Source organism: Lepisosteus oculatus, unplaced genomic scaffold (assembly GCF_040954835.1).
Source record: "Lepisosteus oculatus isolate fLepOcu1 unplaced genomic scaffold, fLepOcu1.hap2 HAP2_SCAFFOLD_48, whole genome shotgun sequence".
NCBI classification, from domain to species: Eukaryota; Metazoa; Chordata; class Actinopteri; order Semionotiformes; family Lepisosteidae; genus Lepisosteus; species Lepisosteus oculatus.
This window is the reverse complement of record NW_027168020.1, coordinates 90,348-113,554: the sequence shown is the minus strand read 5'-3', so window position 1 is coordinate 113,554 and position 23,207 is coordinate 90,348. Positions and strand designations below refer to the sequence as shown.

Sequence of the window (23,207 nt, the reverse complement as noted above, 5' to 3'; positions counted from 1 at the left end):
GTATAACTAGACATATATTCATTTGTTACCGATTTCATTCATTGAGCACGGATACAATAGAGGTACAGCCATTCACTGTTTGACATGTCTGCACTGGTACAGAACCGAGCAATCAGAAAACGGGTGAAACTGTCTTTGGACTCAGCATACAGTACCGAGGCCCCCCATGACCAAATAAAGGCTAACCTCGATAATCAGCCTAAAGAACGCAGACTACAGCAAAACGACTGACTTTGAAAAGGGAATGAACGTCCGGAAGGAGTAGTGGAACTAGCTTGAGATGCTTCTCCGGACCCCTAACTAAAAGCCAGCGAGAACCAGCAGCGGCGTCCACTCCTGTCGAACCGGGATCCTTCCGCAGCCACGCAGCTCGTGGTGTCCTAACCCTCCCGTATCTGATTTTGGACCAAGCACATCAGGGGAGAGCGCGAACGCAGTCCCCCACTTCTAGAAATTATGCAGTCGAGATTCCCACATTTGGGGAATTCGCAGGGGTCAACACAGCCGGAGTGCAATGGCCGAGTCTCGCCCTGGGTGAACCTCCTTCTTGATCAAGGTATCTCCCCTGCCAGGTAAGTATGAGTTAAACAGGCCCCTGCAAGCGGCCCGCACCCACAGCACAAATCGCGCAGCCTAGGCCACCTCCTCGCCCCGCACGCCACCGCCTCCTGCTGGGCCCACTCTTTCACACACTCACACGCCACACTAACACTCAAAAGTGTGGGCAAAACGAGAAAACGAGCGCGCCGTTTCCTACACATCTGCAGTCGCCGTTGCGCATTCGCAGCATGTCCCGGGATGCAATTCGGCCTCATTTGCATAACTCCAGACCGGCAGATCGCCACGCAAGCTCGCGACGTGCGCCTGCCACACACCGAACAAACCTTTTCAGCAATTTCCAAAAAACGGGCCTGCTCGCCTGCCCACAAGGCTCCGTCTTTTACCTGCTCTCCAGAGCCTGCTGCCTTCTGTGCTTTTCTCTCGGCACCGCTGCAGTGCACACAACTCCTGCAGCGGAAGGGGGGGAGAAAGTTCCCGCGCTCCGCCGCAGGGAAGGCTCGCTCCGTGCGCACATGTCCTTTCGATGCCAGTCCAACAAGTGCTCCGCATTAGCTGCGTCGGGGCTCCGGCGTGTCGCACCTCACCTCACCTCGCACTGCCCCCTCCTTGAATGTCTGCCGCTGGGCATGCCCCGCTCTCCTCCGCCTTATCTTATCGCGTGTGAGCACCGACAATGGCCACAATGCCGGGGAATGGCACCTGTAAAGTGTTAATTGGGGCACAGGAACAGCCCGTCTCGTCTCGGGGGGGCCGGCTTCAGAGACAATACAGCAAACACAGCGGGGCGGGGGAAGAAGACGACACCACACATGCGGGTACATTCAGCTCCGGCGGGAACGAGACATTTGTCGGTCTTTTCAAGTGCCGAGAGCCGAGCAATCCTTCACTTGTATCGTTTCTCCCCGGTGACTAGATCTGGCCCTGCGACTCTCGACTGGGCTCACCCCCGGGGCAGCCCAGCAGGTGTGAGCCTGGCCGGCACCCGGATGGGAGATTCCACCCCGGAAAAGCTCCGGTTGCTGCTGCTCCTGCAAGAGGTGTGACTGGGACCAGTAGGGAGCGCTCACCCTGCGGGCTGTGTGGCTCTCTTACGCCCCAGCCTCCTGATGGCGACACTCTGCTGCACAAACAGGCGCCGTCCTTCGGGGGAGGCGTCAAACCGAGGTCCCGACCCTCCTTGGCCATTAGGAAACCCCAGGGCGTCTCTCAAAAAGAGACGCCGTGGGTGTCCCTCTGGTGTTAGTGCTCCCCTTTACCCATCAGTCGGGGTCTCCTCCTAATCCCCGTCTCACCTGTAACAATCAATGACGAGGCCCCCCTGTCCGTGAGATTTAGTACTCGCGCAAGAGACCGGGGGCAGAGCGCGAACGCGGTCCCCCGCCCCCCACAAAGTGCGCGCTCCGGGTTCCCTCTTGGGGCCCTGCAACACAGCGGAAGGGCAGCGAGAAGGAGCCTCTTGCTCTGACGCCGCAAGGCCACAAGAGGGCGGAGGCGCCGCGCGCCCGGCCGACGTGTTGGACCGGTGCGCTTTACGTGCTGAAATAAACACGCGAAAGCCCCGAAATGTTTCCAGAGTGCTGTGCACTGGAGGTTTTTGTCTGGTGAAGACTTGCCTGGTGCTCCTCCGTGCAGATTGTTTGTCCTCCTCCAGTGCGGGACGAGCCAACACAAGGGAGCGCATTCGCCAACATCCAGGCACGCAATGCGATTTGGAAAGCAGCTCCTTTCCAAAGAGTGGCACACGAACGATCCTTCAGTCCCGCTCGGGGAGCACGGAACCCCCGCCACACACAGCTTCAAGTAGCGAGTCAGGCGCCGGAGCTTTCGCTTACGGCCACACCACCCTGAACACGCCCGATCTCGTCTGATCTCGGAAGCTAAGCAGCATCGGGCCTGGTTAGTACTTGGATGGGAGACTGCCTGGGAATACCAGGTGCTGTAAGCTTTTGCTCTCCCGGCCAGCAGGGGTCGCCGTTGGTGCCGTAGGCTTTGGGAGGAAAACCTGCAGGATGGAAAGGTGATCTATAGCCTCATCTCTAGAGATGTTTTGTTGCTGTGGCATGTGTGTGACCCATATTCAAAAAAAAAAAACCCGTCTGTAAAACGAATATCGAAGCTGCCTCTAAATCTGCAAATGAAGATGAGTCGATAAACCACTCGTTTTTCGTATAACTAGACATATATTCATTTGTTACCGATTTCATTCATTGAGCACGGATACAATAGAGGTACAGCCATTCACTGTTTGACATGTCTGCACTGGTACAGAACCGAGCAATCAGAAAACGGGTGAAACTGTCTTTAGACTCAGCATACAGTACCGAGGCCCCCCATGACCAAATAAAGGCTAACCTCGATAATCAGCCTAAAGAACGCAGACTACAGCAAAACGACTGACTTTGAAAAGGGAATGAACGTCCGGAAGGAGTAGTGGAACTAGCTTGAGATGCTTCTCCGGACCCCTAACTAAAAGCCAGCGAGAACCAGCAGCGGCGTCCACTCCTGTCGAACCGGGATCCTTCCGCAGCCACGCAGCTCGTGGTGTCCTAACCTTCCTGTATCTGATTTTGGACCAAGCACATCAGGGGAGAGCGCGAACGCAGTCCCCCACTACCAGAAATTATGCAGTCGAGATTCCCACATTTGGGGAATTCGCAGGGGTCAGCACAGCCGGAGTGCAATGGCCGAGCCTCGCCCTGGGTGAACCGATTTCGATTTTTAAGAACTTTATTTTCTTTTCACAAAAAAATACAGGACATCACAAATCAGAAAGCTTTACATTCATATACATACTTAAAACAGTATATATGATCACATCTCATTACATTTTGACATGGTAACAGTTACATAGCAACAATTTTCTTTTTTTCTGGTGCAAATCACATTCTTTACTTAAACTTGATAATGTTTTTCACAGTTTCTTGAGATATTGACCTATGCTCTCTATTTCCCACAGATTTTCTGCTTCCTCCCTCCCTTCTCTCCACAGATCTCTGAGGTAATAGTTCTCTCGGGTGATGAACAGGGCCAGGCTACCTGCTGCCTTGACTGGGATCTCGATGCCTTTGAACAGCCCCATGTTCCTCACTCTCCACAGGGCAACTTTCCCACTGTTCACCACGGCCCAGATCCTGTCAAACACGTCAGGAGGAAGTTTGACAGGAGAGATGCCGTATATGACGAAAGCAGCGGTCAGGGTAAATTGGGGCGAGAGAGCCAGCAACCAATCTTCAAACAGTGCCCAGAAGGCCTTAGCAAAAAAGCAGGACCACAGGAGATGGGATACAGTCTCCTCCTCGCCGCAGCCCACCCTAACGCAGCGAGGGCTGGGGGTGAGGCCCCTACGGTACAAGAAAGTTCGTACCGGTAAGCACTGGTGGACGACACTCCAGGCTAAATCTCTGTGAATGTTGCACAGAAACTTAGAGGATGTGTGTTTCCACACCTTCCTTGTGTGGGCTGATGTTAAAATGCCCACATGGGTCTGCCTATTGTTCTGGGGTGCAACGAAATCTTCCAGTTTTTGGACGCTGACATCTCGGAGGGGAATATGGCCAATTGGGTGAGATCTTAGAAAACTTTTAACTGTCCCATAAATTGCAGGGCATGTGTCAGAGAGTGGGACGTCCAGCTTGGGTCTGACACCCCACACTCTGAACACCTCCCTACCTACCCAGAGCCTGGAAAAATAAGTCCAGGTACGCGCTGCAGGTGCTGTTGCAAAGCCTCTCAGCACAGAGGCCAGGAAAATGCACAGCAGCTTCGTAGCAATATCTGGGACAGACTTCCCCCCTGAGGGTGGCGGCCTGTACATTATTTCCCTTCTGAGTCTTTCCTGCTTCCCACCCCATAGAAATTGAAACATCAATCTCCTCATCACCGCCGCAACACGGTGTGGGATTGGGAAGGTAGAAGCCAGAAAATTCAAGACAGGCAAGAGCTCGGCTTTGATGACCAGCACCTTCCCTGTCATGGTGAGGTCTCGGTCCTTCCATTGCATCAGTTTTTTGTTTAAGATTGGCAATTTGTTCTGCCAATTTACTGTTCCCATCTCTTCTCCAAAATACACCCCCAGGACCTTAATTCTCTTCTCTTGCAGCCTGAGATCATGTCCTTCTTTTGGCTCCCTCCAGTTCTGATAAAAAATCTCACTCTTAGATTTGTTAATTTTTGCGGAGGAAGCCAAAGAGAAACGATCACAGCACTGCAGAGCTCTGCTAATTGAGGCATTGTCAGAGAGGAGCAGGGTGACGTCATCCATGTATAGAGATGTCTTTACCTCTCCTCCCCCACTTCCAGGCACTGGTATCCCATTAATGGCCTGATCCTGGCGCAAGGCACAGGCTAAGGGCTCCATAGCCAAAACGCATAACAAGGGGGATAATGGGCAGACCTGCCTCACCCCTGAACAGACTTCAAAGGGGCGTGATCTATTGCCATTAACCATGACTCTGCTGTTGCTACCTGTGTACAGCAGGTTAATCCACTTTCTCATGATGGGGCCAAACTTCATGTGCTCAAGTCCCGATGTTAAGTACTGCCGGTTTAGGCGGTCAAAGGCCTTTTCTAGGTCTACACCTAAAATGCAAAGAGGGAGGGAGCGATCCTCAGAGTACAGACAGACATCCCTCAACAAGGCCAGGTTGTCGCTCATCAGGCGTCCTGCTATCCCACAAGTCTGTTCTTTCCCTACCAGTGAGGCCACTACATTTTGTAGGTGCAGGAAAAGGGCTTTGGACAGGATCTTAGTGTCCACGCCTAACAGGCTGAGGGGTCTCCAGTTCTTTATGTCATTTTTTGCTCCTTTCTTAAACAAGAGAGAGATAGTGCCTTCTCTTAAGGAGTCAGGCAGCAATTCTGTCTTATATCTTTCCTCGAATAGGACCAGTAGCGGATCCTGAAGCAGATCCCAAAAGGTGCAATAAAATTCTTTAGGGAGCCCGTCAGCACCTGGAGTTTTCCCCTTCTGTAAGCTCTCCATAGCCTGTCTCAGCTCTTCTACTGTCAAATCCCTCTCAAGTACTTCCCTATCTTCTTCACTCAAAACGTTTTCTAGCTTTGAGGTAAAAAAATGAATTTCTTCATCCTTTACCTCTGTAGAGCTGTACAGTCTTGAGTAGAAGGCCTTGGTGCAGGAGAGGATAGCACTCGGCTCTGTTCTCTCTCGTCCCTCCTCATCAACTACACTTTCCATGACAGACTTGGAGCCTACCACTTTCCTGAAAAAGAAGCGAGTACACTTCTCATTTTCTTCCAAGAACTGCACTCTGCCTCTTAACAGCACTCCTCGACTACTTTCTTCGGCTATGCTCCGGATGTCCTTTTTTAAAAGGGTGATATCCTCGAGCACATCGAAGCCACTGTGCAGCATCGTGTAGAGACGCTGCAGCTGCCTCTGTTTCCTGGCTAGCACTCCTCTCCGTCTGGCAGCAGCCTTCCTTCCCTCAGCCATGAAAAAGGTCTTTGTCCTCATCTTCACCTCCTCCCACCACTCTCCTACTGACCCGTACAGACACTGCAAGGACAGCCACTGTGATAGTTTCTCCTTGTAGCGGGATACTACCCCCTCGTTCTCTAGCAGCTTTGTGTTGAGTTTCCAGAGGCCTGGGCCAAAGACAGTCCCGCCCTGGAGTTCCACTCTACACCCTAAAGCCTGATGATCTGAGAAGAAGACAGGCTGAAGAGTGACCCCAACAACTTTCACTCTCTCTGAGACAAAGCAATAGTCAATTCTGGAGCTGCTATTCCTCCCTGACCATGTATATCCTGCTGTTGTGGGATATATACATCTATATGTGTCTGAGAGTTTAAAGTCTTGAACTAAGTTTTGCAGGGCCAGTGAGCTGGAATCCAATTTTATCGGAGAGCTAGACTGCCTGTCTGTGTGCTCTAAGATACAATTAAAATCCCCTCCCACTATCACGTCTGTGCTACTTAACAATAGGGGAGAGAGTGCCTTGAGTAGCTCCACCCTTCCTCCCACGTCAGTAGGACAATACACATTGATTAGCCGCAGGTTAACGGTCCCCCATTCCACATCCACACACAGCAACCTGCCATCTATGACCCTCTGAATACTTTTCAATTTGAAAGCCCATCCTTTGAAAAGAATGGCCACGCCAGAGGCTCTGTTGTTATTGTCCCCTGACCAAACAGAAGGCCCTTTATCCCACCTATCTTCAAAGCTTTTATACCTCTCTTGATAGGCTAAAGCACACTCCTGCAACATCAACACATCTCCCTCTCTCTGCTGGAGGTAATCAAAGACACACTGACATTTAACTCCGTCATTGATACCTCTGGTGTTAAGAGAAATTATGTTTAGAGCCATATTACATAAGAAAGTGGAACCAGTCTTTACAAAACACATTTCTCTTCGGTCTCACCTGTTACCTTCTTCTTTTTCTTTTTCTTCTTACCAATTTCCTGCCAGCCATCCTCTGAATGAGCCTTCATCAGGGTGGCAGCAGTAAAAGCATTCACGGAGTCCATTTCAAGGAAGGGGGTAGAGGGAGGGGTGGAGGGGTTCCAGCTGTCCCCATCGCCATTCTCTCCTTCCTCCTCGCTCGGGGAGAAAACAGAGTCATTTTTCCTTTTCCTCAAGTCCAGCTCCTGGGAGCACTGAGGGGAAAGGGGTGCAGCCGATGCACCAGTCTCCTCTTCCCCCTCACCCACCAGCTGTTGCAGATCCTCCGTGATGGACTGGATGGAGGAGAGGAGGGCATCTGTAGCACTTGCAGAGTCTGAGAAAAGCAGCTCCGCTGAATCCTGGGTATCGTCGCTGGACCCGCTCCACCGGGGGGCCCCACACTGGCCCTCGTTCTGAGGAGCAGGAGTGGGGGAGGGGTCCTCGCTGTTCTCGGGGGTTTTCAAACCCTCGTGCTTGTCTGGTGCAGTCTGCGGTTGTGGGAGCGTAGTGGATTTCTCTTCCACCGGCCCCGGAGCCACAGCAGGACTGATCCTGGCTGGAGGCTGAGACTCTTTGTCCAACAAGGGTTCTTTGTTTGACTTGTTGTTTGCTTTGGCTTTTCGGGCCGGTTTGGCTGAAACAAGCACTGCCTCATCCTTTCTCATTTTGAGTTTATTGGCGTAGGCGTGAGGGCAGTTCTTAAAAACGTGTCCTTCCGAGCCACATAAATTGCACTTTGGCAGCATTGAACAGTCAGAGGCTAAATGTCCCTGTTTGCCACAGGTCTTGCAGCATTTCACAGTGCAGGAAGATGCCAGGTGTCCCACAGCACCACAGCGCCGACACACCTTTGGTTGTCCCACATAAAAAACATAGCCATTGCAGGCGCCCAGCCGGATTGTAGAGGGCAGGTGCCTTAAGCCTCCATTTACATTGTCCGGTAGTAAGCGAACCTCGAATTTCCTTGCTCCTGTTTTTATACCGTCAACATCTCTAACCTCAGTTCCATGGTGGACGGTGCAGTACTGGTTAAGCCAGGTGTGAATGTCCTCCGTCTTTGCCAGTTCCGAGAACATAACAACATGCACCGTTTTCCTCTCTCTCTGTGTCAGAGGCTGCAAGTTGATCTTCTCAAGTGCAGGAACTTTCCCTCTTTTTGCCTCAAACACATCCACGCATTGTTCAAACAGAGGATAGGTACCAAATACAACCTCAAATGCTTTCTGACCTGGGAGAGCAAAGATGAAATCCAAGTGCCGAGGTTCAAAGCCAAGTTCCTTCTGTAACACTTTTCTGCTGAACTGCATACGATCCATGAACAGGTCATCCAAAAGCTCAAAACGTACAGCATTCTTGCGGGATCCAAAGGTTGCCATCTCAAACTGCAAAACAAACACTGCTTCCACAAAACAAGAAAACAATCCAACTACTCCAACTACAGGCTGATCAAGGTATCTCCCCTGCCAGGTAAGCCGAGAGCCGCAGGCGATGAGCCCGGAGCTGAACGGGCCCCACTGGCTCGTTTGTAAGGCCAGGTGCATTGCCAACCACGACCGGCAGGGCAGAGGCCTTGAAGGCAGCCTGGGCTCCTGCAGCTGTCCAGCCACGCACTCTGGTTTCTCTTCATCTCGTACAAATCTTTTGCCTTTTACTAAAGATTTCCATGAAGAGGAGCATGAATGAGTTCCATACAATTTTTGTGCTTTCCTGCCTTCGGGTGGGGCGCAGCTGGGCTGGTCAAAGAGAGAAAACAAAACCGCTCACAATCACTCTTATTACTGCGACTGTGGCCGTCTGCTCTGCGAGTCCTCGGTCTCCGCCTGTCTGATTGGTGCTCTTTTCTTTGGGGGGCGGGAAGTGTCCGGCCGCAAATATGAAGCGTTACAGCAACGACATGCCATGAGATGATTGATAACGATTTCCATAGGATCCACGCGGTTGCCTGGCAACCGTCAGCTTTGCGCAGTGGCAGTATCGTAGCCTGTGAGGTTTAGCCGATGCGCGATTATTGCTAGTTGAAAACTTTTCCCAATACCCCGCTTCCGCCGGTTTGCAATACAATCGGCGAAAGCAATTCTTGACAGTCTCGTCAGAGACTGAGCAAGGTGTTTAAAGACAGATTTTGTCATGGTAACATCATGGTAGAAAGAAACAAGCTTGTTACGTCTCAACAGAAACACTCTTTAGCTCTTTCAGCGTTATGCAGAGAACAGCGTCTGTCGAGATCACTTTTGAGTCAGCGCGAAACGCCGTGTGCTGTCAGTTTGATTTCATATTGCTCGTAGCGGCGCCCGGCTTTTGTCTGTCAAACGTTAGGTTGCCCTTCTTCATGCTGCATCGTCGGCATGAGTGGAGCTTTTTAAACGTCTGTACTTACTGCGCCTCATAAGAAATCGTTTGTCCCCGTTCAAAACAGATTGTGCGATGTCCTGCAGCGTTCGCAAAGCAAACCTTTGACAGTTTGAAAGAGGAATTTATTCTGCTTCCTGTGCGTGCAGTAGTTACAAAGTTGAACGTCTTTACACGATCTGCCGCAGATCTTACAAACGAGCCAGTGGGGCCCGTTCAGCTCGGGGCTCATCGCCTGCGGCTCACGGCTTGCGAGCGTGCCCAATCCGTGCGATAACTCGGAAAACACCCGGCCACACTGTGCCGGAAACGACGCACTCTGGGAAGCCGCTATGCAAAGCGAGGTCCCAAGATCCCCTGCGGCCGGACACTTCCCGCCCCCCAAAGAAAAGAGCGCCAATCAGACGGCCGGAGACCGAGGACTCGCGGAGCAGACGGCCACAATCACCATTACAAGAGCGATTGCGAACGTGCTTGTTTTCTCTCTTTGACCAGCCCAGCTGCCCGCCACCCGAAAGCAGGAAATCACAAAAATTGCAGGGAACTCATTCGTGCTCCTCTCCACGGAAATCTTTAATAAAAGGCGAAAGAGTTGTACGAGATGAAGAGAAACCAGAGTGCGTGGCTGCACAGCTCCAGGAGCCCAGGCCGCCTTCAAAGCCTCTGTGCTGCCGGTCATGGTTGGCAATGCACCTGGCCTTACAAACTAGCCAGTGGGGCCCGTTCAGCTCCGGGCTCATCGCCTGCGGCTCTCAGCTTGCGGCCGTGCCCAATCCGTGCGATAAGTCGGAAAACACCCAGCCACACTGTGCCGGAAACGACGCACTCTGGGAAGCCGCTATGAAAAGCGAAGTCCCAAGATCCCCTGCGGCCGGACACTTCCCGCCCCCCAAAGAAAAGAGCGCCAATCAGACGGCCGGAGACCGAGGACTCGCGGAGCAGACGGCCACAATCACCATTACAAGAGCGATTGCGAACGTGCTTGTTTTCTCTCTTTGACCAGCCCAGCTGCCCGCCACCCGAAAGCAGGGAAGCACAAATATTGCATGGAACTCATTCATGCTTCTCTCCGCGGGAATCTTTAGTAAAAGGCGAAAGATTTGTACGAAATGAAGAGAAACCAGAGTGCGTGGCTGCACAGCTGCAGGAGCCCAGTCCGCCTTCAAAGCCTCTGCGCTGCCGGTCGTGGTTTGCAATGCACCTGGCCTTACAAACGAGCCAGTGGGGCCCGTTCAGCTCCGGGCTCATCGCCTGCGGCTCACGGCTTGCGAGCGTGCCCAATCCGTGCGATAACTCGGAAAACACCCGGCCACACTGTGTCGGAAACGACGCACTCTGGGAAGCCGCTATGCAAAGCGAGGTCCCAAGATCCCCTGCGGCCGGACACTTCCCTCCCCCCAAAGAAAAGAGCGCCAATCAGACGGCCGGAGACCGAGGACTCGCGGAGCAGACTGCCACAATCGCCATAACAAGACCGATTGCGAGCGTTTTTGTTTTCTCTCTTTGACCAGCCAGGCTGCGCCCCACCCGAAGGCAGGGAAGCACAAAAATTGCATGGAACTCATTCATGCTCCTCTCCACGGAAATCTTTAATAAAAGACAAAAGATTTGTACGAGATGAAGAGAAACCAGAGTGCGTGGCTGCATAGCTGCAGGAGCCCAGGCCGCCTTCAAAGCCTCTGCGCTGCCGGTCATGGTTGGCAATACACCTGGCCTTACAAACGAGCCAGTGGGGCCCGTTCAGCTCCGGGCTCATCGCCTGCGGCTCTCAGCTTGCGGCCGTGCCCAATCCGTGCGATAAGTCGGAAAACACCCAGCCACACTGTGCCGGAAACGACGCACTCTGGGAAGCCGCTATGCAAAGCGAGGTCCCAAGATCCCCTGCGGCCGGACAATTCCCGCCCCCCAAAGAAAAGAGCGCCAATCAGACAGCCGGAGACCGAGTACTCGCGGAGCAGACGGCCACAATTGCCATAACAAGAGTGATTGCGAACGTTTTTGTTTTCTCTCTTTGACCAGCCAGGCTGCGCCCCACCCGAAGGCAGGGAAGCACAAAAATTGCATGGAACTTATTCATGCTCCTCTCCACGGAAATCTTTAATAAAAGGCGAAAGATTTGTACGAGATGAAGAGAAACCAGAGTGCGTGGCTGCACAGCTGCAGGAGCCCAGACCGCCTTCAAAGCCTCTGCGCTGCCGGTCGTGGTTGGCAATGCACCTGGCCTTACAAACTAGCCAGTGGGGCCTGTTCAGCCCCGGGCTCATCGCCTGCGGCTCTCGGCTTGTGGGCGTGCCCAATCCGTGCGATAACTCGGAAAACACCCGGCCACACTGTGTCGCAAACAACACACTGTAAGGCACCTTGAAGCGTGCACCCCCAACATTCTTCTTTGCACATCTGTGAAAGGTAAACTCTTGAGCAAACTCTGAACCAGCTCTAAGGAAACTAATCCGATTAGACGTTACTTTGACTCATCCTTTAAGGGACCCTTGATAATTGGAGAAATCAATGATTTCGAATGAATTCTGTATGCGTCAAAAGACAGCTATACACAGAAAACATGCAGGACACTGCTCATGATGTTTCCCGAGCCGAAACACAGTGCGTTTTTCCAAGCCATCTGACAAAGCCCGCCCACTGAAAACTGCAGCAGATCGTGTAAAGACGTTCAACTTTGTAACTACTGCACGCACAGGAAGCAGAATAAATTCCTCTTTTCAAACTGTCAAAGGTTTGCTTTGCGAACGCTGCAGGACATCGCAAAATCTCTTTTGAACGGGGACAAACGATTTCTTATGGGGCGCAGTAAGTACAGACGTTTAAAAAGCTCCACTCATGCCGACGATGCAGCATGAAGAAGCGCAACCTAACGTTTGACAGACAAAAGCCGGGCGCCGCTACGAGCAATATGAAATCAAACTGACAGCACACGGCGTTTCGCGCTGACTCAAAAGTGATCTCGACAGACGCTGTTCTCTGCATAACACTGAAAGAGCTAAAGAGCGTTTCTGTTGAGACGTAACCCAGTGGGCAAAAGACGTATAATATACGTCTATTAAACGCATACCTTAGACGTCTAAATGTGGTCTGCAATTCGTCTAGAATGAAATTCTAATATACGTCTATTGTTATACGTCAATTATACGTCTATGATTAGATGTTCATTATACGTAAATGGTTGGAGTTCTATTATACGGATAAATTTAGAGGACTATTATACATATATGGTAGGAGTTCCGGATAACTTTAGAGGACTATTCTACGTATATGGTTGGAGGTCTATTATACGGATAACTTTAGAGGTCTATTATACGTATATGGGTAGAGGTCTATTATACGGATAACTTTAGAGGTCTATTATATGTATATGGTTAGAGGTCTATTATACGGATAACTTTAGAGGTCTATTATACGTATATGGGTAGAGGTCTATTATACATCAAAGTTAGGTTTTACAGGTGTAGAAACTAGTAAATCAACCCAATGATTTGGTTTAGAAATTTATTCTGAAAATACACATTCACACCTGAAAAATATGTATTTCAAATTATACATTGTATACAATCAATCAACAATCAACATATGGGCAATAATCATAAAAAACACAACTAGTCTTAAACTTCAGCTACAAATTCTGGTAATATGGCAATATACAGTATAGTAACGGCAAACACAAACTAATTACATTAACACACTAACTCAAAACCACATTTTGATTCAAATATACATTTTAAAATGTACAACTTCTATATTTCCAAGAAAAAAAATATTACAATGGAAGTTAAGACGATTTTTGTCCACTATTTGCAAACCCTGTGTAATTGTCCTAACAGTTAGAACCAAAAACCTAGTATTTTCAGTGTCCAGATCTCCTGGCCCCCTGCCTTGCATATGCATTCAAGTAACACATTGCGTGCTCCTTTATTTCTTTTTCTGCTGATTTAGGGCGGGACTTCAGCACCGCAGCTAGGAGAAAATTATATAATATTACTTCCCAAATTAATGATGATTAATATCTTCTTTAGTATAATCTAAAAAATGAACGGTTTACTAAGCTCAAAGCTGAAATAAATGTATAAAATTTGGCTTGCATCATAGAAGTTGAGCAATAAAGTCTGTCCTAATTAAAGAGTACCCAAAGTTTGAAAGTACAACATAGAATAAGAATAGAGAAACGGCAAAACGATTTAGTGTCATCTTCCCCATTCACACCATTCCCCATTTCGAATGAATTCTGTATGCGTTAAAAGACAGCTATACACAGAAAACATGCAGGACACTGCTCACGATGTTTGCCGAGCCGAAACACAGTGCGTTTTTCCAAGCCATTTGACAACGCCCGCCCACTGAAAACTGCAGCAGATCGTGTAAAGACGTTCAACTTTGTAACTACTGCACGCACAGGAAGCAGAATAAATTCCTCTTTTCAAACTGTCAAAGGTTTGCTTTGCGAACGCTGCAGGACATCGCACAACCTCTTTTGAACGGGGACAAACGATTTCTTATGGGGCGCAGTAAGTACAGACGTTTAAAAAGCTCCACTATTTTTATGTGCCATTTTTTGCTTATTCACTTACTATTTTAATCAAAATAATATTAAGAAAGATCTGTATGTATTCAGATAGTATTATTATTGTTCATACTTACTCGTCAAAAGAGGATTGCTGAGATATTTGCGGATATACTTCTACGTTTGAAAAACGTGTCCAAAATGGTGACCAACGAATACTAGCAATGCATTGTGGTATATAACCGGAAAATATGCTGGGTTCGATATTTTCTCAACGTATGCGTTTATTAATGTTGTCGATATTATGGTTGAAATTTAACATTGATAATACATCGCGGCTATGTGCCCCCTGCTATGAGCTGATGTGCAATTTTAACGCATGCAGTTAGTAAGGATCGGTCACTGTTGTATGGTATTATATACAGTATAATGACATTATGGAATAGGATGGGGACAGGCCTGGCATCACGGGGGGAGGGAGGAATGTCGCCCCTTCAGTTTTGGGCAAAAAGATGTACCTAACTTACCTAGGAGTATACGGCACTCTGCACAGTGTACGAAGTAATTTTCGCAGTAATTAATTTATTATATTTACTATATTTATTATACACGTGTAAATTAATTACTGCGAAAATAATTTACTTCGTACACTGTGCAGAGTGCCGTATACTCCTAGTTGCGGCACACACGATACATACAGTAAAAAGCCTCAGGCACTGTGTTAGATGTGTTTTCGACGTTATATATGCGTTTATTAATGTCGTCGATTTTACGGTTGCAATTCGACTTTGATTATACGTCGAGGCGACGTATATATACGTATAGCCGTATTTTCGCCGTGAATATACGTATATTCGACGAATCAGTGCCCACTGGGTAAACTCTTCAGCAAACTCTGAACCAGCTCTAAGGAAACTAATCCGATTAGACGTTACTTTGACTCATCTTTTTACGCTAGGGTTAGGGTTAGCATTCCCACGCTACTTAGACACTTTGTTTACGCTCAGTGCTTGATTTTGGGAACTTCAGGACGAGTGGGAATTTTCTCCTATCTGTCAATTCTGTTTTGTTTTGGAGACTCTTGGCTGCCTATGTTGTACAGTGCAGCGTGAAGGAAACATTTTCCAAAACTGTGTCAGCTCAAAAGTTGTAAGAAAACCTCTCCAGCTGCTTTAACTCTCTTCATTTTTGTCATTTAATGTGACACTCGATGTATAACTGGAGCCTCACATATGCAAATGGTGAGGCTCCAGTTCGACACCCAGTTCAATACCACTTTACAGTAAATGACAAAAGCATGGCAGACTGTGCCGGACCGGCAGATTACTTCCGCTTATTTTTACCATATTAAACAATGGAAATCCAACCACTTGCATTTGTGACACTTGATTTTGGCTGCACCTAAGACACTCTTAAATCTTCAAACACATTTCTCTTCTCCCGCAACACTCTTGTCTGTCGGCGCTATGTGGCAGCGTTGCATGACAACCCATCTCACCACGGAAAGGAACCTAACAGCTTTGGTAAGAGAGGAGAAAAGGACCTGGCCCGTACGCGGCTCAAACCCGCAACCTTGGCGTTACTAGCACCACCATCTAACCAACTGAGCTAACCGACCTCACAACAGTGGTCCTCTCTGTGCTGCAAAAAATCAAGCTCAGGGAATTTCTTTTGTCCTTTGAATAGAAAGCCGTGTAATTCAGTGTACGGGCTTTCTCGTGCAGTTTCATAGTTCTTGTAACCCAAATCCTACACTGGCCTGAAGTGCCCCCCCATTTCACAGCATTTTTCAGCTGATTTAAAATGTACCTAAAGGAGAAGCATTATTGAAGACCATCAATTACCAAGAGCTTTTGTCAAAGGTTTTGGTGGTCATTTTTAATGACCACAGAGCACTATGACCTCGGTTTTACATCTCATCCAAAAGACAGCGCCCTTTTTCCAACACAGCTTCTCCGTCACTATATTGGGACATTGGGACCCGTACAGACCTCAGAGTGAGCGCCCATTAACACCACTTCCAGCTGGAAGCTTTGTTTTTCCCTGTAGCTCACCCTCATCCTGGTACTGACCTGGCTCACACCTGCTTAGCTTCAGTGGGGTTTCAGTTGCGAGTTGCAAAAGTTGGGATACAAGTGTAGCGGCAATGCTTGTTAATAAGACAGAATTAAGCGTTGGTATGCTGTCCTAAATGAAGCCCCATCTCACCCCCCATCTCTGTGGTGCAGCCACAGAGAAAGTATTCATGCAGACTGATTTAAGTTGTTTTCTTTTGATAGGGAACAGCTCCCAGACAGGGATGCACTTAGCTAAGCCTGGCTATCATGATCAATGGTCATCCATTGGCGCCTATCTGTCTAGGGAGTGCTGAATGGACATCTGGACTGCATTCTTAAGTGTCAAGAGTAAGTGACTTATATCTCACCTTGACCAACCAATCAGGGACTGGCAGGGCGTGGTAATACCACGTGGGTCTCCAATGCCCGCCAAACTCTCAACCAATCAGCACACATCTGTGTCTTGGTCAAAAAGGGAGCGCAAGCTCAGATCGGGGCTCTCCTTGGCCATTTTCGCGCATCCTCAGAGACAATCACGTGACAACTGCTGTTGTCTGCATAGGGACTTGGACTTTGTTCTAAGCGCGAGGCCAAGCATCCCGTACGTACTCAGAATTCTACTAACGTGAATGCTCCGTTTGATCAACGGCAGCCTACAGTTGGACCCTCGTCGACAACCTGAATAGCTTATTCAGAAGCAGCGCTGGACCGGGAACGAACCAGTTTCTTCCCAGGCAAAAGAGTGACTTGTGAGGACTCGCGGTCACACTCTGTGCATAGAGACTTTCTACTAGCCAGCCGGACTGCTGGTAGATCCCCTCGGAGCAACGACTGCCCTGCGCGCCGCAGTCAGATTCCTCCGCCCGTCCTACTCCGAGCTGCACCTTGACTGGTTGGCTGGTAGCCAGAGGACGCCGACACAACGCCCATTGGACAACCGCTGGAACAGAGGCTGCAACAGAGCTTGTCAGCTGGTTTGGTGTTCGTGCCGGGAAATTCCAAATCCATACACAGTGGATAAGTTAACCCCATGTTCTACATTGCGTCTCGAGAATTCAATTGTACCTCAACACAAGTTGTTATCAATTTAATTCATGAGTAATGTATTTACTTCCGAGTTTAGAGTAACAATGGGTAATAACACTGATTAGCGATTTGGTAACCGAACGATATATATTGACATATATTCTCTGTTGTGTATCTCTTTGTGTTTGCATCTCTTCGAGACTATATATCTTGTATATTGATAACCCTCACAGTAAGGTCTGCCGCTCGTATCCAGGCAGACTAGTATATGTTTGGTGCACAATTTATATTAATAAATGTATCTCGTGTATTGAACCCGTGTGTGTGCGTTGTTAGTTGTTCTGGCGATTGATTTTCTAAAAGCCCCAACGAACAACCTCGTGATTACTGCTACAATTAATAAGTGTCTCAGTAAACCCATCAAACCACTACATTTAATGGCGTCCCTGGGTGGGCGAGTTTAGAATGAAATGAGACTCAATCGCACAGAATAACTGATGTTGCTGTGAGTTCAAGTTCAGCACAGCACCGTGGCTTTTATACGCGAATACCGGGTGTGCTGATAACTGCGTAAAGAAATCCCCCTGTTTTCTAGCGTTTAGTGTAACGTGTGCTGATTGGAAATCCATCTGCTCGGGTGTTTAGATTCCATACTGTATTTTGGTAAAAGGAAAAAAAGTAATACTCTTAAAGTTTCTCTGACGTAATGACAATGGCTGCTAAAATGTCTGAAGTGGAGTCGCTTATAAGTACTATTTCTAGCGACGACAATCCTGGTTACTGGAGCGGTATCGAAAAGTTGAACTTTGATGATATTGAGAAGCTGCAAGTAGATTTAGTAGCTAAGGTAGCGAACCAGCTTAACACAGGAGGGTCTGTGAACGCAGTTCAGGTCCTATCTAGTTTCGCCTTAAATCTAGCTAAACAGCTGGAACTGTCTTTGTCCGAGCTGACAAAGTTTCAAACGCTTCAGGGAAAGCTAGAAAGATATAAGGCGGAGCGAGTTGAGTTGTTGGATATAATCAGAGAAAAGAGAGTGAAAAGTGAGGAAAGTGAAGACAGACTCAGGGAAGTTTTAGGTAAATTAGATGACCTGTCTGCTAGAGAAACTGCGGCTGAGGTAGCTAGGAGAGACCTAGAAGCGAGCTTGAAAGAAAAAGAAAAAGAAATTGAGAGTTTAAATGAGCTCAGCCAGGAAAGGCAAAAGGAGTTAGATGCTGCCGTACTGGAAGCAAAACAGGCTAGATCCCACTTACATGCCAGCCCACCTAGCAGCCCGGAGCGCTCACCCAGGAGGTTTCTCCCGGCCAGGGTCTGTGGTCGGATCGGCATGGGGGAGATCGCCGAGTCCTGCGCGAGACGCAAGGGCGATTCAATTCAGGCATAGACCCCCTGCTCCTGATCACGGCCGTCTCCCTGCCCACGGAGAAACTGTAAAAATTAACCTCCACTCCCTGAGGCAGTTAGCCAAAGATGTAGAAAGGTTTGACCCGACAGTGTCAGGGAATAATGTGGAGACCTACATTGATGAGCTGAGATATACTTTGCAGTTTATGCCCGAAGCGTCCGAACAGGAAAAGGCTATGTTAGTAAGGAAAACTACCAGCCGAGCGGTCCACGAGTGGATGTCTAGACAAGGACCTGAGGTCTGTAATAGCTTTGAGGAGCTGTGTCAGGCAATGATCGGAGAATTTTCGGCTTTTATAGATCCCATATCTGCCGTGGCCACAGCGCACCATATTAAGCACGAAAAAGCTGAAGCCCCTCGCGACTATTACCCCTATTATATAATATTTTACTATTATATAACTTGTAAAATATTACCCCCGGTCCATTCTCTTCCAAAAGTGAGAAACACCTGTTTTCTACATTTTGTCTGTTTTAAAACCATATCTCTTTAAACCAAACCAAGAGTTTGTCTTTTGCACTGATATTCTGATTCATTTCAATTTCAAAGAAAAAAAAAACATTATCTTCCAAAGCATCATAAAATTGTCCATTCTTCCAGACTCTACTTCTCTCTTGTAGTAGTACAGCAGACCTTTCCAGGTGAGCAGATCACAGAGTCCCAAATGTGCTTCCTCCATCAAGCAAAGTACCTGAACATGACTCGGTCTTCATAAAAGCGCCCCTGTAATAAAGAAATTAAATCCAAAATCAAGAGGGCAGTTGCCTACTGAAGTTCAAGAAGTCATCAATTTTAACCTAGCAACACATTAAAGGCTGCATCTATACAAGTACGATTCTAGAAATGCTCACCAGATTACGTTTTAAGAAAGAACTGCGCCTCAGGTTCCGCCTAGATCTTAACTCGGATGGCAGGATTCAGAGTCCGGAGTGCGGACTGATGGCGCACGGAGGGTCCACATACTGTGGATCCCTCAGTTTTCTTCCGCGTGTTTAAACCGCCAGCGTGTGGCTCTCCTGTCCCCGTGACCTCATTGCTCTGCTCTCGCCTCTGTGCAGCCGAGCCCGACTCATGGTAAAGTGGAAAAAAATATGCCCTCAACGTGGGATTTACTCTGGATCGAGGATAGATGTCACCTTTTTATCGTTGAACAGGATGTATGTGATGTGGCGACTAGGTTCAATTTTGTATCCTTTTAAAAGATTAAGGACTGGGGTGAGCGGGATTTATCACCCTTTCAGCTAAGAACCCGACGTGAGCACCGTTTAAGCTGCATAGACTCGGTCGTTTAACTCTTCTCCATTAGCAGGGTTAAGGTTAAAGAAAAAAAACATTGCTGACTTCTTTTTTTTTTGCCAGCCGCGAGCGCTGATTAGCGAGGTTTGTATTTCATGTTTTGCAAGTTGCATCCATTTTAAGAAAAACAAGTCGTTCAAGACAGGAAATGAATACTTGCATTTAATTAAGTCTAGGCGTATGCGGTTGTCCATAATGACCAGTTCTGTTCGAGAACACAGCACAAAAAAAGGCACCGCTGGGATTCGGACCCAGGATTTCTTGTTTACTAGACAGGCGCTTTAACCAACTAAGCCACGGTGCCCCGGGAGTACTGTTTTTTTGCAGCCACTTGGACACACCTTTCAGACACATCTGCATTCGGTGTGTGCTCCGCCTGCTCGCTGAGCAAGTTGCCACCTTTACATACAATAGCAACATCAACACCAAGAGAAAGGATGACAAATGGCTTTTATCTGGAACTTTTCATGTCCAAGGAGCTCAATGTGCTTTCTGTGTACAACAGGGCCACTGAACTCCACACTGGCCACTGAACCACAGCAGTGGCTTGCTGGCTTGACATCTCCCAAGGAAAATGTTGAAATCGCATGTGGAACAGGAAAAGGACCCTCGAGTACGAGGGAAAAAAAAGAAAAAGATCATCTGGAGCGTGCCAACCCGTGTCTGGACAGCCCAGTTTCATTGACGAGGTGGCCGAGTGGTTAAGGCGATGGACTGCTAATCCATTGTGCTCTGCACGCATGGGTTCGAATCCCATCCTCGGCGCTCTCTATGTCTGACACGTGTGCCTGTTAGATGTTGGCCCTCCTTCTGTTTGCTCCAGTACTAGAGCTGTACATTTTCTAGCGGTGGCTGAACATGGTATAGTAGGCTAACGTCGGTATCGAGCAGTGGCAGTAACAGTATTTACGTGCCGCTGCTGCCAAGTGGCTCTGGGTTGAGACCGCATTTTCACTTACTTGCAGCACAAACGGAGAAAGCGATTTTTGACAGTCTCTCGAGAGACTGCGCTAGGTGTTTAGGGATAGACTTTGTCAGTTCCCCCTGGGATGATGGCCTCTCAAATAGTTTGTGATTCCTCTAGACGTTTATACAGTAGAAGCCTGCTTCGTGGCTTAAATCCAAGCTAAGGAAACGAGTTAGATGTCTGATGCAGAACTGCACTGTATGTGTGAGGAAAGCTGCCCCCTTCTGTTCCATGTCGACCGAACAGAGGACTGTAAAGGATACGACCAAGAAACTTTAGGATGCTGGTTGGAATCCAGCTCCAAAGAAGCCCCTTTGGGTGTTATGTCATGAAAAAGTAAGAACAGAGAATCTCCCTTTGATCAAAAGCGCAACAGAACTGTTTTCCGTGGAGCAGGTTTCAGACCCGTAGACCTGTTTTATTTGTATGGCGTTCGTAAGCGCGCAAAACAAGGACAATTCCTGCGTCTAACACGAATGTAAATGCTTTTGAAAGTGCAGTGTGGTGCAGCTTGTAAAATCCTTGTCCACATTTGTGGTTTGTTGATGTTTTTTTTCTGTCTGCCAAAGTTGCATTTTGACATCCGGACGGTGAGACTTTATCATTTGAACGTGAAGCCAGCCTTAAACCCTCTGAGGCGTGTCTGTCTGCCGGCATGTATCTTGTGAAAGGTATTTTTTTTTTAACGGAGAGCGACTTTAAAAAGGTTTCCGCAGACACCTCGCACTCCGGAGGAGGAATGCGGCGGCGGCGAGCTCACTGTAGTTGTGGCCGAGTAGTTAAGGCGATGGACTTGAAATCCATTGAGGACTCCCTGCTCAGGTTCGAATCCTGCTGACTACGGTGTCTGCTGCACGTCGCCTTGTGCCTGTGTGGCAAAGGCGAAGTGCCGCTTCTCCTTTCCTGGTACTATAAAAATGCTACATCGCTTGGTCCTGCTTCCATGGAAAGCAGTTCTTCAGGTAATTCTACTCTCTTACCAAAGCTGTTAGGTTCCTTTCCGTGGTGAGATGGGTTGTCATGCAACGCTTCCACATAGTGCCGACAGACAAGTGTGTTGCGGGAGAAGAGAAAAGTGTTAGAAGATTTAAGAGTTTCTTAGGTGGAGCCAAAATCAAGTGTCACAAATGCAAGTGGGAAGATTTCCAATGTTTAATATGGTCAAAATAAGCGGAAGTTATCTGCTGGTCCGGCACAGTTTGCCATGCTTTTGTCATATACTGTAAAGTGGTGTCGAACTGGGTGTCGAACTGGAGCCGCACCATTTGCATATGTGAGGCTCCAGTTATACATCGAGTGTCACATTAAATGACAAAAATGAAGAGAGTTGTAGCAGCTGGAGAGGTTTTCTTACAACTCTTGAGCTGACACAGTTTTGGAAAATGTTTCCTTCACGCTGCACTGTACAACATAGGCAGCCAAGAGTCTCCAAAACAAAACAGAATGGACAGATAGGAGAAAATTCCCACTCGTCCTGAAGTTCCCAAAATCCAGCACTGAGCGTAAACAAAGTGTCTAAGTAGCGTGGTAATGCTAACCCTAACCCTAGCTGGAGTTTGAGCAATCCAGCACTGAGCGTAAAAAGATGAGTCAAAGTTACGTCTAATCGGATTAGTTTCCTTAGAGCTGGTTCAGAGTTTGCTCAAGAGTTTACCTTTCACAGATGCGCAAAGAAGAATGTTGGGGGTGCACGCTTCAAGGCGCCTTACAGCTGTAGGGAGTGATTCGAGACGATTCGTGGCGTGTGCTCGTTCCCATGTACCGTACGCCCCGGGGTGCAGTGCTAGGATGACGTACAATACCACTTGGGCACGTAACGGCGTTATGTGCAGGGTTTTCGTTTGTTCGTTTTGTTTTGCTCTGCTTTGCTTTGTTTTGCTTTCCATCGCGTTGGTAAGAGCGTAAATAAAAATGCGATTCCTGCGTCTACCACTAATGTAAGAGCTATTTCAAGTGCGACGTGGTGCGGCTTTTCAAATGCTTGTGGGCATTTCTCTGTTGTTGATTCTTTTTTTGTGTGTAACAAAGTGGCATTTTCATGTCCGGACGGGGAGACTTTATCATTCCGACATGAAGCCAGCCTTAAACCCTCTGAGGCGTGTCTGTCTGCCGGCACGTATTTTGTCAAAGGTATTATTTTTTTTTAACGGAGAGCGACTTTGAAAAGGTTTCCGCAGCCACGTCGCACTCCGTGTTAGATTAAAGGAGGAATGCGGCGATGGTGAACTCGCTGTAGTTGTGGCCGAGTGGTTAAGGCGATGGACTCGAAATCCGTTGGGGACTCCCCATGCAGGTTCAAATCTTGCCGACTACGGCGTCTGCCGCACGTCTCCTTGTGCCTGCGCGGCAAAGGTGAAGTGCCGCTTCTCCTTCCCTGGTACTATAAAAACACTAAATAGCTTGGCCCCGCTGCCATGGAAATGAGTTCTTCAGATAACCACACATCTTGCGTTCGCACCTCTGGTGTTCTACTTATGCCTTTGAAAACCTAATGAATAAAACTGAAAGAACCGACACAATATGTAGGTGCTCGTAAAGCATGCATTAAAGAACTGTTAACAGCAAGGGTTTCAGTGGGTTAACTGAGGAGAAGGCGTGATCGCTAATTGTTGACTTTTTATTTG

At 48.3% G+C, this 23,207-nt stretch overlaps 11 non-coding genes across 11 annotated transcripts; 5 read left to right on the top strand and 6 right to left on the bottom strand.

The window, feature by feature from the left end:
• Positions 1-416: 416 nt before the first annotated feature.
• Positions 417-580, bottom strand: LOC138230126 (U1 spliceosomal RNA). The gene has a single exon (XR_011186171.1). It is a non-coding gene; the product is annotated as a U1 spliceosomal RNA (small nuclear RNA).
• Positions 581-2,387: 1,807 nt separating this feature from the next.
• Positions 2,388-2,506, top strand: LOC138230073 (5S ribosomal RNA). The gene has a single exon (XR_011186121.1). It is a non-coding gene; the product is annotated as a 5S ribosomal RNA (ribosomal RNA).
• Positions 2,507-3,143: 637 nt separating this feature from the next.
• Positions 3,144-3,313, bottom strand: LOC138230148 (U1 spliceosomal RNA). The gene has a single exon (XR_011186189.1). It is a non-coding gene; the product is annotated as a U1 spliceosomal RNA (small nuclear RNA).
• A 5,264-nt stretch (positions 3,314-8,577) lies between these two features.
• LOC138230262 (U5 spliceosomal RNA) lies at positions 8,578-8,694 on the top strand. Its single transcript, XR_011186292.1, has one exon. It is a non-coding gene; the product is annotated as a U5 spliceosomal RNA (small nuclear RNA).
• Positions 8,695-8,924: 230 nt separating this feature from the next.
• LOC138230217 (U4 spliceosomal RNA) lies at positions 8,925-9,066 on the top strand. The gene has a single exon (XR_011186252.1). It is a non-coding gene; the product is annotated as a U4 spliceosomal RNA (small nuclear RNA).
• A 759-nt stretch (positions 9,067-9,825) lies between these two features.
• On the bottom strand, positions 9,826-9,940 carry LOC138230302 (U5 spliceosomal RNA). Its single transcript, XR_011186332.1, has one exon. It is a non-coding gene; the product is annotated as a U5 spliceosomal RNA (small nuclear RNA).
• A 393-nt stretch (positions 9,941-10,333) lies between these two features.
• Positions 10,334-10,448, bottom strand: LOC138230301 (U5 spliceosomal RNA). The gene has a single exon (XR_011186331.1). It is a non-coding gene; the product is annotated as a U5 spliceosomal RNA (small nuclear RNA).
• A 391-nt stretch (positions 10,449-10,839) lies between these two features.
• Positions 10,840-10,956, bottom strand: LOC138230283 (U5 spliceosomal RNA). The gene has a single exon (XR_011186313.1). It is a non-coding gene; the product is annotated as a U5 spliceosomal RNA (small nuclear RNA).
• A 391-nt stretch (positions 10,957-11,347) lies between these two features.
• LOC138230287 (U5 spliceosomal RNA) lies at positions 11,348-11,464 on the bottom strand. The gene has a single exon (XR_011186317.1). It is a non-coding gene; the product is annotated as a U5 spliceosomal RNA (small nuclear RNA).
• An 8,835-nt stretch (positions 11,465-20,299) lies between these two features.
• On the top strand, positions 20,300-20,381 carry trnas-gcu (transfer RNA serine (anticodon GCU)). The gene has a single exon. It is a non-coding gene; the product is annotated as a tRNA-Ser (tRNA).
• Positions 20,382-22,815: 2,434 nt separating this feature from the next.
• On the top strand, positions 22,816-22,897 carry trnas-cga (transfer RNA serine (anticodon CGA)). The gene has a single exon. It is a non-coding gene; the product is annotated as a tRNA-Ser (tRNA).
• Positions 22,898-23,207: the final 310 nt, after the last annotated feature.